This window comes from Falco biarmicus, chromosome 1 (genome assembly GCF_023638135.1).
Source record: "Falco biarmicus isolate bFalBia1 chromosome 1, bFalBia1.pri, whole genome shotgun sequence".
NCBI lineage: Eukaryota > Metazoa > Chordata > Aves > Falconiformes > Falconidae > Falco > Falco biarmicus.
The window spans coordinates 102,172,329-102,187,614 of NC_079288.1; positions in this window are offsets into that span (position 1 = coordinate 102,172,329).

The following is a 15,286-nucleotide window of genomic DNA, read 5'->3' on the forward strand; positions in this document are numbered from 1 at the left end:
CAATTTCTCCACTGCTCTTTTCCATGTTCAGCAGGATGGTTAACTACTTTTCACTTTTCTTCAGAAATACTCACCACTGTTGGGATGGCAATCTGTCTGTTCACAGTGAACACTCATTCACAGGAGGGAAAGGTGTGTGTACTATTTAACTGGAAAGAGTGTGGCAAACACTAGAAATGAGATCCAATGAAGAGCTGAGGTCCTCATTAAGGGTTTCTGTTGTCCTTCAGAGTATGGAAACCATGTTGACTTACTCAGTTTCACACCTGTTGAGGATGTAGCTGTTTCCAGAACTTCTTAGAAACTGTCTTGCAAGGTCAAGATAGAGCAAAAGCAGCTGCTTGGCCTTGGGGTGTGGGGCTGTGGATTCCCATCAGCAGGGGATGCTCAGTACACTCTTGTAATGCCAGGGTAGTTACCCTCTTGGAGCTCTTTTACTCTGTGTGTGTTACACAGCAGAGAGGTGGGTTAGTTTTGAGTGGATATTTCATTTTGATGACATCCACCAATTTTAAAGGAAAGCTCTCCATGCCTTAGGCTGGTGTATGTTCCTGATAGGCTTCAGCCATTGATCATCATCCTCAAACTAGGCCAAAAAAGAGCAAACGTGTGCTCAGAGCTATTTCGTTTATGTTCTTGCTAATTAATGCAGAATTTGTGAATCTCCCTTTTGCTTGGGTTGGTTTCATCATGATTACATCAATTACATCGATACTTTAATTCTCTTTCTTGAAATTCAACAAAATTGTTTTCTGGTAATGTAAGTAGTACATGTATAGGATTCATTTAGATCCTGTCTTTATACATGGAGAATATTACTCTTGTCAAATCCTGAGTATTCGCTCTAAAAAGAACAATATTCATAGGAAACTCGTGCACCTGGAACAACTTGGCTTCTTCCTGGGTGGTAAGAAAATTTGTCTTTAAAAAAAGCCTGAGCTGCTCTGATGTGATATTTGGAGTTATTTTCCCTGTAGGTAACTACAAGTACTGGGATGTTAGAACTTTATAAACTGTTTTATAAAGAAAACATTGTTCGTGTCTTTAGATGGAAATACCATGAAAGGAAACTGGCTAGACTTTATATGATTATGTACTTTTGAATATGTCTTGTTTTGGTGCTGGGGTCTCCTGCCTAGAGACAGTATGCTACAGCAAGTTGTGAAATGTGAGTTCCTGATTTCCCCCTCCTCCTTCCCAGTGTTCCTCTGTTGCTGACCCAAACCACCACGGAGTAGTGTTACAAGTTCCTTAGGTAGCAGAATTCTTTTCTCATCCTGGGGAGCCCATTGCAGGTGGTTAACCTCAGCATGGCTGGTGCATGTTTACCGCTGGGTCACCTGGGACATGGGACACCAGCAGTTCTCCAGCTCTGATGCTTCTCATCTGGTGTGCAGAGCCATGCAGTGGTGGCAAGAACGTGTTTCCAGCTCTTCCCTCTCAACCCAGAGGAGCAAAGCATCTCTGTGGGTTGCCTTGAGGTCTGTTTTAGTGTTTGGCTGTGCTCTCTCACCACTCTGTGAAACCGGCACATCCCTGGCTGAGCGGCTGGTTTAAATTTACGGAAGTGATCCAATTTTGCATTCCAAACAAATGTATGCTAATTGTGAACCATGACAGTCCCAGCTTGTGTGAACTGGTTCTGCTGAAGGCAATGTAATTATCCCAATTTACGTTAGCTGAGAAACTAGGCCAAATTTTCTGATGTTGCAGCTTTTTTTTTTTTGCTGGTCAACTGGGGCATGAGCTGGCCAGAAAAAACTGGGAACAGCAGTGAGAAGTAGCATGCTTTTAATAACTGCAAATGTGTTAGCATGCAAAGGGCAACTTTTTGTAATTTACCACATTTCTAGCAAAGCAGTCTTTGCTGGTAACTGAGATGCCGTTTGCAGTATTGTAAATATCTGAAGATGGAGCCCTAGGAAGTTTCTTGGTTAAATAAAACTAAGACATGGAAAAGAAAGGGAGAGGGGGAAAAAAGAAAAAGAAGTTGGAAACTTGATAATGAGGTAAGTTGCAAGTTATTAATATTTCTGTAACTTCTGTGGATCCATCTCCCCAGAAAGCTGCACAGTGTGAGTGTTTCTCTAACCTAGAGGCTGCTGAACTCTCATTATTCAAACCATTTATCTGCACAGCCAAGAAAAATGAGGTTTGGATCGTATCCGGGAGAGATGGTCTGTTGTAACTGGGCCCTTTAATACTTTACGTCTGTGTCTCACTCCTGAAGTCTCCCTAACTTAACTGCTCCAGTGAGCAGGAGTGTGACTGTTTTGCTGCTCATGAAAGCTTTATCCATATTTAATTTAGCTCCATCTTTGTAGGATGGAGCTGGCCCCTTCCTGTGCTCCGTAAAGGCTCGTCAGTCCTTTCTTATCTCACGTGCTAATTCTGGCTTTGCTTGGGAAGGGAAGAAAAGCATAAAAGATGACCATGGGAGAAAGGAGGGATTTCTGGTGCAGTTCTTCACTGCCTTCCTGTAAAAAGTTGTGTCAGATGACAAAAGTAAATAAATATTAACATGCACATGCACGCACACACACACACTCTGGATTTATGTGTGCATGGATACATATATTAAAACAATGCCAGTTCTTTTAACTCTTTACTCAGTCAAGATTATAAAGCTGAGGTAGTCACAGATGGCCCTTGAAAAATCTCATCCATAGGGAGCTTCGTTCTGTATTGTTGAAAATAAAAGAATCCAGCTGGTGTGGAGGTTGGTTGGTGTGTATGGAAACAGCCTACGTTGTCTATAAGCCCTGACTGTAAATATTGTGATTGGCCTGTCAATAGTGACTTGAGCTTACATACACCCTTTGTTGATCAAGAAACACAGCCAGTGTGTAAGATGCAGGTTGCGTTTGTTGGTCTGCTGAGCACGTTTGCCCGCAGCGGCAGCAGGGTTGCTGTTAGGATGGGGGGGTGACAGCTCTTCTGCCCTGGCAGCAGAACCCTCTGCTTTTTTGGAAATGAGGAATAACTCCCTTCTATGAAGAAGAAGAACTTGTAATGACTGGATTTTAAAAAAACAGGGATGAAAGTATTTCTTTATGTGCTAAAAATGCACCAAACTGGTTCATTTTTGCAGGTTTGCTTTGTTTAGTTTTCGTTGAAAGCCCTGACACCATTCCTCCTCTTCTTCCAGTAACAGCTTTGTAGTTGAATACACGATGTTTTCCATTGAAAGCCAAAACCATGTCAACTTTTCCATGTGATTCAGTTAGTTAACTGCATATTCCCTAAGAAAACTCACTTTATTACAATATATTTGAGTTTTTCCTGCAAATACTTAGCTCAAAAATCAACAATAGTCCTCTGTCCTCTTGTATGTGTTCGTGAATGGCATTCCAAGTGCTCTGAACTGGGATTATGCTCAGCTCCTTTTGCTAAAATACACTGCATTTACCATGCACACTGCAGCAGTGTGGACCACATCCAGCCTAATTCACAGGAGAGCCTTTGGCTAGGGTGTCACAGCTCGGGGCTTACTGTTCCCCGGGCACAGCAGTTTTATATTTGCCTCTTAGGGTCCGCTTTGAAGCTTAGTGAAGAGATTGGAAGGTTTTCTCTTAAGATCACTTGCAACAGTATGACAATTGGCTCTCATTGCTGAATCTGTGCCTCAGAACTTAAGGCATGGGATGTATTATATAGAACTTTATTACCTGTATGTTCAGCAAATCTTTTCCGGTCTGTGTAGCCTAGAGGCAATACAGGGAGGAAATCCAAGTTGTTCACTTCATTGCTGCAAATGATTTAACATTATTTGGCTATGCTGGGAAGTCTGATGGCAAGACTTGCTCTTTTCAGCCCCTGCAAATGACTAATTATATCACAATCAGTTATGAACTTCTGTTTGACCTGGAGATTATTTCCTGAGTGGGTATATTTTGCCAGAAGTGCATGTCTTAACCTATTTTCTGACTATCTGACTATATATATAATCCAGACGTAGTTATATTTAAAAGGCTTTATAAATTCATGTACTATCAGTACATAGAGAAGTATGGCTTGTTTAATGAAAGGCAGGCAACACTTGGCATGGTGTTCAAGTGTTCCCTTGTTCCCCAGCCATGCCTCTTTGCCGATACGTGTCAAAAAGATGTACATGGTGTAATGCAAACCATAGTCAGTCTAGCTAAAAGGATCCCACTCGAATTCTTTTAACTTGAGGGAACTAGAAGATTCATGTATGATGCCTGGCTTCTCCTTTTTTCTTCAGTAATCATTCTTCGGTGTTTTGTGTGGCCCCTTGGTTTGATATGAATTGATGGTTTTTCCTTGAGTCCTTGTCTTTGGGAGCGTTCACCCTATGGGTGTATAAGCATGTCGGCACAGGAGACGGGACAACCTCATGCAGCACAGGTGGGAGCATGCCCAGGCCACGCACACCTACATGCTGCCGTAAGTTGGCAACAAATTCCTCTGTCCTTTGGTTCCTCTGAGTTACTTGGCTGGGAATGAAAGAGCTTTCCTCACCACTTTGCTGGCAGTGTTGCTCTTTATCCCGTTGGTCTCCGGGCTTGCGAGGACACATTTGCTGCGCATTGTGTCAGAGTGTCATGTGGGTGGGAAGCGCACAGGGTGCTTTGTGTGGTCCTGGTGTTGGAAATAAATTAACAGGTGTCCCAGGAGGACTTGTCTGTGTGGGTGTTCACAGCATAGGTCTCTTAGCGTGCCAACACAGGAGAAAGCTTTGTTTTTCATTGCAGTGCAGATCTATTGAACAGAGCTCCTTTTGAGAGGAAGAAATGGGCCTACAACAGAGTATCAGACCCAAGAGAGGCTGCAGGGAACTCTCATGTTAGCAAACTGGGCTGTCCTTCTTTCTCCCAGTGCACCATTGCAAGACCTAGCCCATTACAGGGGCTGGTGAAACTCACCAAGTCAGTGGGCTGCCAGTTAGGCTCTCAGTCCTTCAGTGTTATAGCATCTAAGGTCAACACTAGAAATCTTGCTGCCTTTTCAGCTTCTTCAATTCCAGCAATTTTTTTCTGGAGCACTACAAAGAGAAACAAGAAGAAACAAATCTTGTTGACAGAAGCAAGAAGAAACAAATCTTGTTAACAAACTGACAGATTAAATCTTTCTGTACAGGTATATTCATTTGCTTCAGACTCCGTAGTCCTCTTTGCAAGACAAATTAACATAAAAGCCACAACCTTTCTTGTGTTGTGACTTCTCTTTCACTTCGTGCCCCTTCTTTTCCCCTTCGTTTTTACTGTGATGTTGATGGGATGCTGAGAGAGGGATGGCAGCTCGCCAGGATGTCTGCAGGCTGGGTAATGACGTGCAGGTAGCAAGGTGGCAGAGTCATCTAGTTTTCTAGAAGTTCAGTCAGTGACTGATGTGCCGTGAAAGGTCACCTTATTGCCCTAGCAGATATGATTATTGTTTATGTATGGTGAACAATTCCTGGGTGACCTGTTCTGGAGGAAATTACTCCCAAGTTTCTAAGAAAAGATCCAGGCTTCATCCGTATTTGAGGCTGTTCTCCCAGCTGCAGTGGCATGAAGCTGTGCCTTTCTCCCAGGCATGTTGTTAAGCAACAAGAGCATAAGAGGAAAAAGCAACCATCCTGCCTCTGCAGCCTGCTGAAGTGGAACTCCATGGCACTTTTCCCACTTCCTCCGTTGAGCAGGCAAGGAGCTTTCTACTTCAGTCTTTCCAAGTACAGGAGGTCAAGCTTCCATCTGAAGTGCAGTTTGATTACCTCCATGACATGAGGACCGAGTTGTACCCTGTGAGTTTCACTCCTTGGATTTCCACCCTGCCCTACTCCATTTCCACTTAATTCCAGGACCATGTCAAAAGCATAATGCACTTCTATAGAGTAGAAAAGAGACTTTCTAGTAACTCCAGGAGCTATTGCTCACCTCAGAGGCAATGTCTTCTGTAACAAACATTTTCGATAGTAAAAAAAGGAAGGAACGGATCCTTATTCTGGACTCCAAGTCCTCCAAGGACTGATGCCTCTATTCAGGAGTTGAAGGGGTGGTGTTGGTGCCAGCATGGCTTCGTCAAGAGAACCAGGTGTCTGCTTTAGCTCTGTAGGATGCTTTCTTTCACATTGCATTTTTCATTTCACATTTCATACTGAAATGGTCTAATTGGATATAACCTTGCTCTGCCTTAGGTAAGGGTCATTTCCAGGAGAGGCTCCTCCACTTGCTGTATTCAGTGCAATGAATGTCCTTCCGGGGATTCTGGACTGAAGTAGTTACAAACCCCTAAGAGAGAGGAAGGGAGTAATCACTGATCCTGGGTAGTTCCTGGGTATTGGGTGGGGGATCTGCAGCCAGTATTTAGTGTGAAAGCTTTAAAGGAGGGATGTTTTTCTGTATACACATTTGCTACCAACACAATATGTCCTTTATTGGGAAGAAAAGCCTATATGCCAGCTAATTATGAGAGAGTTAGATGAACCTGCAACATCTGGAATGGAAGAAAAAATTCCTGAAGTTGAAACTCTTCACCCCCAACCCATCCTCCCCTTAACTTGCTAAGCAAAACACTCCTATTATCTATATTCCAAATCCCACCGTGGGTTGATTGCATCTGAACTGGACACAACAAAGTACAAAGGGTGACATTTACAGCTTGTCCTTGTCTTTATCTGGCACCTGTAGGCGTGATGGTCTAGCCAAGTGAAACACCATGGCTGAATGTCAAAACAAGTTATCTTAATACAACACAATCACCGTTATCTTAGCACAACGCAAACTTAGGTTGCAGTGACCTGCTGACACAGCAATTTTGAGTAAGGCAGGGGACTTCCTGTGTCTTCCCACAGGTAACAAAACAAAATGCGTGTTCTTTTGAGAAGGACCCGATTGATTTCTTGGAGCTGCTCTGTGAAAGGCACTGCTTCCAAGACATCGGGTATTGTACAGCTCACTCAGGATCTAGTGGTGGTTTAGGTTTTGGGGCACAAATTCTTCCTTGACTCCTGGAGACAAGTGTCTGGCATTCCCTTGTCCAGGCTTTCTCTTCTGACAGAGTCATCCTTTTGTTGGGTGAGGTTTTTACACTGGTAGTTCTCCTAAGATGACTCCATTTGGAGCCTACCCCTCAACTCTTACGGTGACTCTTACCCGTGACTCTTACGGCAGCCCCACAGAGCAGAGAAGGCTGTCAAGTCCCAATCCCCTTCAGAAGCCACACTGCCTGATATTTCGTATCACTTTCTGAAACGGATGGGGATTTCCCTTGGTTCGAGTGCACATCACAGCTCTTTTAACCTTGCTCTTGCAAGCAGAAAGTTGTTCTTCCACTCTACCAGCTTCTGTAAGGGTCTGCTTGGGACATTTTCTCCCGTTAAGGACCCTGTCTCTCAGTGGAGTTTTACCCTTTGACCTCTTTTTCCTAAACAGGCCAACACTGCAACGGGTTGTTGGCTTCTATCCCATCTTTACCTTTTCCTGGCAAGTTTAAGGTTCATGTAATAAATATGGTTATGGTTGAATAAAAAATTTTGAATAATCCTTGTGAAGCCCTGATAAGTAATCATCTCAGACTAGAGCCCGTGCTTGATACTTTTATTTTTAAAGGAAGAGAGAAAAATATGTTGACTTTTCCAGTTTTCACATTTTCTTGTTTTCCATGGACTAACACTCCCTGTGTGTGCACACTTTTTGGGTTTAAGATGGAAGCAGCACAGTAGGGTTAAGTTCCCTGAACACATGAGCTGAGCACGATGTTGTTGGGTATCTGCAATACTGTGTGTGGGTTGCCCAGGAAAGACCTGTGACTTTCTGGAGTAGTAGGCAGAAAGCAGGCAGGTTACCTAGGGTATCTCAAATGGCGTTAGATGCTTACTTTTAGGCAACTGAATCATATCTGTAGTTTCTGCACATGTGTATAATCAGAAAAGCTAAGAATGCCTTAGGCTTGTAGAGACTGAAGTGCTTGCTTGTCTGTCTTTAGAGGGAAAGGCTCATAAAATTGCACCCCCCATAGAAGGGGGTGTTCAAGTACATCCACCTGGCAGAAATACATGGGGCAGAGAAAAAAAAAACCAGCAGCAGGAGTCTAAAATGTCCTGCCTGCTTAAAATGGGTCAGTGGAACTAGCCACAATTGCTACAATTTATTATCCAACATATATATGTGTCCTATAAGGAAAAGAAATGGAAGAGTAAGGAAGCAATGGTTTTCCTTTCTGCCATGCCTGCTCTCACATCAAACCACTGCTGCATTGCATGAGTTGTTCATTTTGCTTTACAGAATGAAACAGTAAACTGGAACAACATAGATTTGTGAAGTGTTTCCTTGATGCCCATTTAGAGAAAGACAACAACAGAATTTCAGAAGGATAGGAAAAGTCCGTGAGTTCTCAGACACTGATTAATTTAAGTGACTCCACTACTGCTGGGAAAAAAAGTAGAGGCTGAGCAGGCGGCTTTACTATCATTAGCATTGTTCAACTAACTGAGAGAAACCAGAAGGACGACATACAGTTCTAATGCTTATGTAAACCACCGAGAAGTCACTTGCTAAAGGTGATGAGTCACAAGTCCAAGGTGCAGTTCAGGCTGAAGTGTGTTAGTGCTAGTTGCCCAGAATGTGTGCTCTGCCTGCCTCTGACCTGAAGAAAGCGAGATGAGCTTGCTACAGAGCTTAGCTTCTAAAAGTAACTATGTTTATGAATTGGGACTGTAACCCCAAAAAAACCCCAAAACAAAAAACCCACCACACAAAAAAAAGACAAAGGGTATAGCAAGCTACATTTCCCGGAGTGCAAGACTGTATCAGTGTCAGCTTGTAAAAACCTTCCTTAATGTTTGCTGTTTTCTGAAAAGGGACATTTATGTTCCTGATCCACCTTATGGATGCCTCGTCAAAGCCTCCATCTCAAAAGAGCGTTGATTCATTTCATGAGTCAAAGCTGTTGAAAACCTTTGATGCTTGTGATACTGGAGCAGCATTTCCACCAAGACAGACGACTAGTTCATAGTCTCAAAGAGTTCTTTCAGAGCCAGGAGTGTTCCTGCCCTTTATGCTGTGCTTGGAAATCTTCTCTTGTACAATTTTGTTCTGGAGCCAGCAGCCATCTTCCTCTACTACTGACGCCTTTTGTTTCATGACATGAAGTTTTACATGTTACAGTATAGTAGAAATTTTTTTCATATTATTATGTATCTAGTTGGTCTGAATATTTACATGTAGTAGAAAGATGCTGCTGCTGTAGTGAGCAGTGCTTTGCTAACATGGCTCTACTTTCAGCTACCAGGTTTGCCAGCTAGAAGGCTGCGAACACAGCAGAGAGAGAAAGTCAGAGGACTCCAAGCACAAACTTTCATACAGTTTATGTCTACCAGTCTGGTGTAGAGAGACACAGGATATACCATTCTAGAGAGACTACTTTTCTTAATTGTTTATAAAGAATACTTCCTGTGGAGCTAATGAGTTCACACTGGAGGGGACCATGATAATAAGGAAAAATGTAACAGCAATACTCTCAAGTTCTTCATTTCCTTTCAGAGCAAAATTTAGAAATGGATACTTACACTTTCCGAAAATGACCTCTTAACTGCTGCACATAGATATGTTTTGGCTTTGGTTTTGATGTTGGTTTGTCCTGCTGAGTTGTTCTGACATAGCATGGAGCAATAGCAAGAATAAAGTAATTAATCCTTTTCCATACACCATTTTTTCCTGTAATTTTCAAATCTCCTGTACAAGATGCCTGAAGTGGATCAGTCATGAGGAAATGACCTTAAACGTGTCATGGCTAACATATGTTTTGCAGTGAAATGTGAAGATTAAGTAGTTTGTGTGTACTTAAAGGTGTAGTTTATTATTGCACACACACCCCCTACACACACATGTAGTATTTTAGTCAACAATATGAAATAACTCATGTATTAACAGTTTTTTTGGAAAACATTGGTAGGCTTTTAATTCTGGAGATCCTGAAAATAAAGAACTGTTAGAGTGGATTCTGGTTACATGCAATACAAATCGCCACCACAAGACTTCTGTAAGAGATAGGATCACCAGGGAGTTTTCAATTTGTCCGACTTGCATGTGTTTAAAAAAACGCAGGTCTTTGCATACAATAATGTGTAGCTATATGTAAATTTGAAGCCCTTTATTTAGTATTCATTGAAAAATTTTCAATACATAGAAAGCAATTACTAGAACTTGTAAAATAATGAAGTTTCCCATATGTTAAAAAACAACATTTGAAATTGCATTATTTGGGGAATTTGTTGATTTCTGTAAACATTTGTCTAGAAGTAGTCAATGTTTATTATATAATAGTCAATGAAAATAAATATTCTGACCTTTCACTAAATCTTTTTTCTTTTTTATAATGGGAAGTCAGAATCTTCAAAGTACAGATTCCTCCTGTTTGGGAGAAGGGGGGGGGCGGACAAAAAGAAAACAAAAACCAAAAACCCCACAAACCAAAACTATAATGTTGAATTCATTATAGTTAGCATATTGTATGTATTCCAACAAGCTAAAAATAAGGGTGTTTTACTTCATGTTTATTATGAAATTATGCAACATTAACTCCAACCACATACTGACACAGTTGCAAAGCAGGAAAGCAATTCAGCTAGAGTGTTCTTACCTGCATCACAAGCAAATTTTTTCTGATTTTTGCATGTAGCAAAACTGCAGAAAATAAAGGAAATAGTGTCTGCTTCATAATTGTGGACTATTTGGAGGTGTAAACCATGCAGGGGACATTGGGAACAAACAAGATTGAAGGCAATGAAATCATTTGTATGCTATTATCAACCAGTGCCTGTAAACAATTAACCATGCAAATGTAAATTGCTGTAAATTTCCATTAAGTTGTGGAGAGTGCTCCCAGACAGAATGCACCCTTGCTAAAAGGGAGCATGACAAAGTATTAGGTTTGTGATTTAGAGGAGGAAGTTTTGAAAGGACCTTGTAAATTCAGATTTCTGTTTTGCCCAGCTGCATAAGAAATTGTGCAAACTGAGAGCTGGGTTACAAGTCTTCCTGTAAAATATGAAGCGAAGACAGTGGTTGTCGAATACTGTTTTGTATTAACAATGAGTTTTTGAGGCAGAGGTGAGAACTGCCGTCACAATTCACCTGGGACTGAAAATCACAGGAAGTTAATATAGAATTTCAATTGCTTTACATGAGCTGAGGTACAGTTTCCTCAGCATGTTCCTGGTGCTTTACCCACTTTCACTGAAAGGATTCTAAAGGAGGTTGGGTTTTGTTCCTGGGGAAGCCCAAAACAGACAGAATGCATTGGTGGATCTGGTTCAGTACTTGCCTCCAGTTAACTTTGGCAGATTCAAATGAGCCATTGCTGCAACCAAAGCAATCTAATCCAGTCTAGTCCTAGTATCCCTGGCGTGTAGTAATTTTATGTTAGTGGAAATGCAATGTACTAATGCTAATGTACAGGAAAGTCCCATTCAGTCTTTGGGCAAAGACAGTAATAAATCATAAATCAGACAGTACCAAAAGTGAAGTTGATTAGACGGCATTGACCACTAAAGATGCTTACCCATAATTAACACAAAAGGCACAGCCCCTGCTGGGTGCAAGGGAAGTGATACCCATAGTACAAGGTAACAGAGAGCAGCCCTAGGCAGTCAAACAGGTTGTAAAGATTTACATTAAGAAAACATACACCCAAATGTACTAGTGGACTTCTTGCACATTTTAAAAACTCTGTGCATCTATGATCTGATGCGGTCAAAAAGGTTTCACAACACATCTAAGAGCAGAAAATTGCTTAAGCATTTGGGTGACCAAGAGGAATTTTTTAGAAACCCAGGAATATGCCCTGGCCCAAAGCTGCTGCCCAGTAACCACGTGCTGGATACACTCCACTGCATTTGTACCAAAGCTGAGCACCATGAGGTTGGCATCCTGAGCTAGTACAGAGAGCTGGAAGAACATTCTTGCTACCCAATCATTCAGTTGCTTTGCCATGACCTGGATATAAATGTTTCCAAGCGTTCAGATGAAAGCTGAAGCATGCATTAAAGGAATTCCCATACATTAAGGCCACAGCTAGCAGCCTTCTTACAAGAGCCAATCTAGAGTCATGAAACTAACACTAGCTCACTAATATCAGCAATGAATGCGGAGCAGCTGGGGCTTAAAGGTCATGACATTTCACCAGAGGGACCACGAGCAGTCAAGAAGTAACACAGCAATGCCACAACCAAGAGATCCAACTTAGCCCAGTGACCTGGAGATGACAAAACCTTTTTAGAGATGCCCCTAAAAAGACTGCTATCAATACACGCCATTTTGAAAGATACAGGAAACTATGCTTACAGACAGGATAACTGTTACTTCACGATTCAGGGTGTGGTAGAGGCATGGAGAGGAGAAGGTGGTCAGGTAATTCAGGCATGAAGAGAGTAAGGAGCTTCAGGCAGGTGGGAGGGGAGTCTGATGTGTGGTCAGCTGAAGGAATTAAAGACTGAAGGAGAAGGCAGAAGGAAATGGATGGAGCCCCTCACCCTTTCACACTAGGAGCGTCCGAATAAAGATGTTGCATTCTGATCACCTCAGAGAAAAGCAGCATTTCTAATTTCTGGATCTGGCTGTAACTTTGAAGACATTGGACCTTGCAGGTGCAAGTTCTTTGTCCAGCAATGGTAGGTTTTGCTTTTTTTAAGAATTAATGATTTTGTGTTTGCTTATTTCTCTGTCTTAGCGTAAGAAATCTACATATAGCAAAGATGTTAATGTAGAGCAGTCAAGTCTGAGGAAATTTCTATCAATTAGTGTTTATGGGTAGTGCTGTCAAAATTCCGTTTCTTGTAAAGGATGGGTGTGTAATTCCTACCAGGCTTTCTCCAGAGACTGGAAATCTTGATTTATGGGAGTAGTTTTGGTGAGTACTAGAAGTTCAGTAGTAATGGCTTTACTAACGTTTATAGAGGATATATGCGAAAGAGCTATGGGCATACCAGAAAATGAAAATAGAGAAAGGAAAAAATAAGCCTGCATGTTACTGAGGGGTAACAGTAGATGACAAACCACAAGTAGATATCCAGTCGCTGTACTGTGCTGGAGAGGAAAGAGAAGGCAAACGGGGCATACAAACGGGAGCAGACTACAAGATACATATGTCCTCGTAGTACTCGGTACCATGAAGCTCTCGGTCTCGCTGGTTTAGATCTTCATCTATTACAGGAGTCCTCAAACTACGGCCCGCAGGCTGGATACGCCGCCCCAGGGTCCTCAATCCGGCCCCCGGTATTTACAGACACCCCCCCGCGGGGGGGTTGGGGGGTGGGGAAACCAAGCAGCCGCAGATGGCTGCCTGCCACTGCATCCGTGTGCCGGCCCCCTGGTTAAAAAGTTTGAGGACCCCTAATCTATTACCACAGTATCATGTTGTTTCCTGGGACACCCTCTCCCAGGGAAGGTGTTTCTGGTTTTGCTCTAGCCAGAGGCAGTAAATGTCAGCCTCCCCAGGGCATATCAAGTACCAGCAGATCTGCCAGGTGAATTGTCACAGCGCAGAAAATGGATGCTCACAGCAGCGCTCTGGCTCCCTGGCTGTGCTGTTGCAAACCCAGCTGTTCGCAGGCAAGGAGAGGGGCCTTCAAAACACTCATGTCTGCTTTACAATCAGTGTGCTGGTTTTTGTTTTGATTTCTCCCTTGAACGCTTGGGGTACTTGTTTTTGGTGAGTTCTGGGGACTAGAAGTTGCAGTAGAAGGAATATAAAACCTGAAAGACTCTTCAAATAACTTAACCAAAGCTGCTGCATGAAAACAAGTCTCAGGTCTCATGCTAACAGTTACTGTAACATTTGGCCTTTCTGAAATTTGAAGCTATTTTTCAGGTTCGGTAGCAGAAATGTAAAGGTTCCAGGTAATTAGGGGGAGGTTTCCCTACCCCTTCAGGCGATGCCGAAGTGGTTTACGATGCTTTTGTACAAGTGCAGTCTTAGCTACAGCTGCCAGTGTGCTTATTCCTTTTCCTTCTGAGCTCAGACTCTACAAGGAGAAAAGGAAAGTCACCGTGTTAAAAGAAACCCAGATGGCCAAAACCATACCAGTTGTGGAAAACCACAGCCCAAAAGACAGCCCCAGGAATACAAGGAAGATTGCCCAGCATGGCAGCAAAAGCTCTTAAGAGTCATTTTCAAAACCAGATCAACACTGAGGCTTAAGATACTTCTTTAAGTGCTGCAGCGCTTTATCTTTATGCAAACTGAAAGGCACTGTGACACATGAGAGTGAAATAAATGGGTTTCTGTGAATTGTAGAGATGGGGTAGGGTGGCAAGAAATAAATTATTTTCACATATCTTTGGTATTTTGATACTTGACTCTACTTGCTTAGCACATTACTCTTTTCAGCATTAATAAATGATAAATGCAGCCTGGAAATAATTTATCTATTAATTCTGTATCTCTCTGGAGCCCACAAAATCACAAGCGCATGAATTCTAAACACATTTTCAATTACTAAATCTTAATGGAATTCTTAACCTGCTTTGTAGTTGGAATTATTCAACACGCAGTTCAAAAGCCATGCCAGTGTGGCAGGACACTAACCAGCACACATCAGAATCACAATGTGATGCAGCACAGGGATTAGCTGGAAATTGAATGAGAAACCCACATTCTTCATGGATTTGTGGTGTTTGTGCTGATTTCTGTGCCTAAGAATCTTCAGCAAACCTCTTCCTCGAACAAGTTTAACTTGTCCTAATTAACTACAGCTCTGCTGTCCTAAAGCAGGTTAATTTTAGCTGTGGAGAATGACTGTCAGCTTTTTGGATGGTAGATTAGATAATGGGAATGGTGTGATTAGATAACGGTAATGACTGTTTGTGCTCCCTTAAAGTAAGGGAGATGTTGCTTAACTGCAACTGACAAATGGCTATTGCTCAAATTCATGAAATTTTAAATCTTGAACGAGATGCTTGTGAATGCCTTGGGGTCACATAAACTCTTCTAAACCAATACATAACCATGTTTTACAGTGACTGAATGTTCAAACCTTTCAATCGTCACAAGATTTATGGTTCTTCCTTTTAAATTTTCAACCTAATGTCTCTGAATGTTTCATTCTGAGTATGTTTCTATGGTTCTGGAGAAGACTTCCAGTTCATGAACTACAGGCACAAAGAGTTTCAAGGCCAAGAAAACTGCCCTTATTATGCAAAGGCTCTTCCTGCAATGCAAGAGTCCTTGTTAAAGTGTAGGAGATTTGGGGCTTTTATATTCATGGACTGACACCAAACATGTACTAGAAAATCACGCTGCTTTAGTGGCATAGAACCAAAAGATTTCTCTCTTAGGAGCTTCT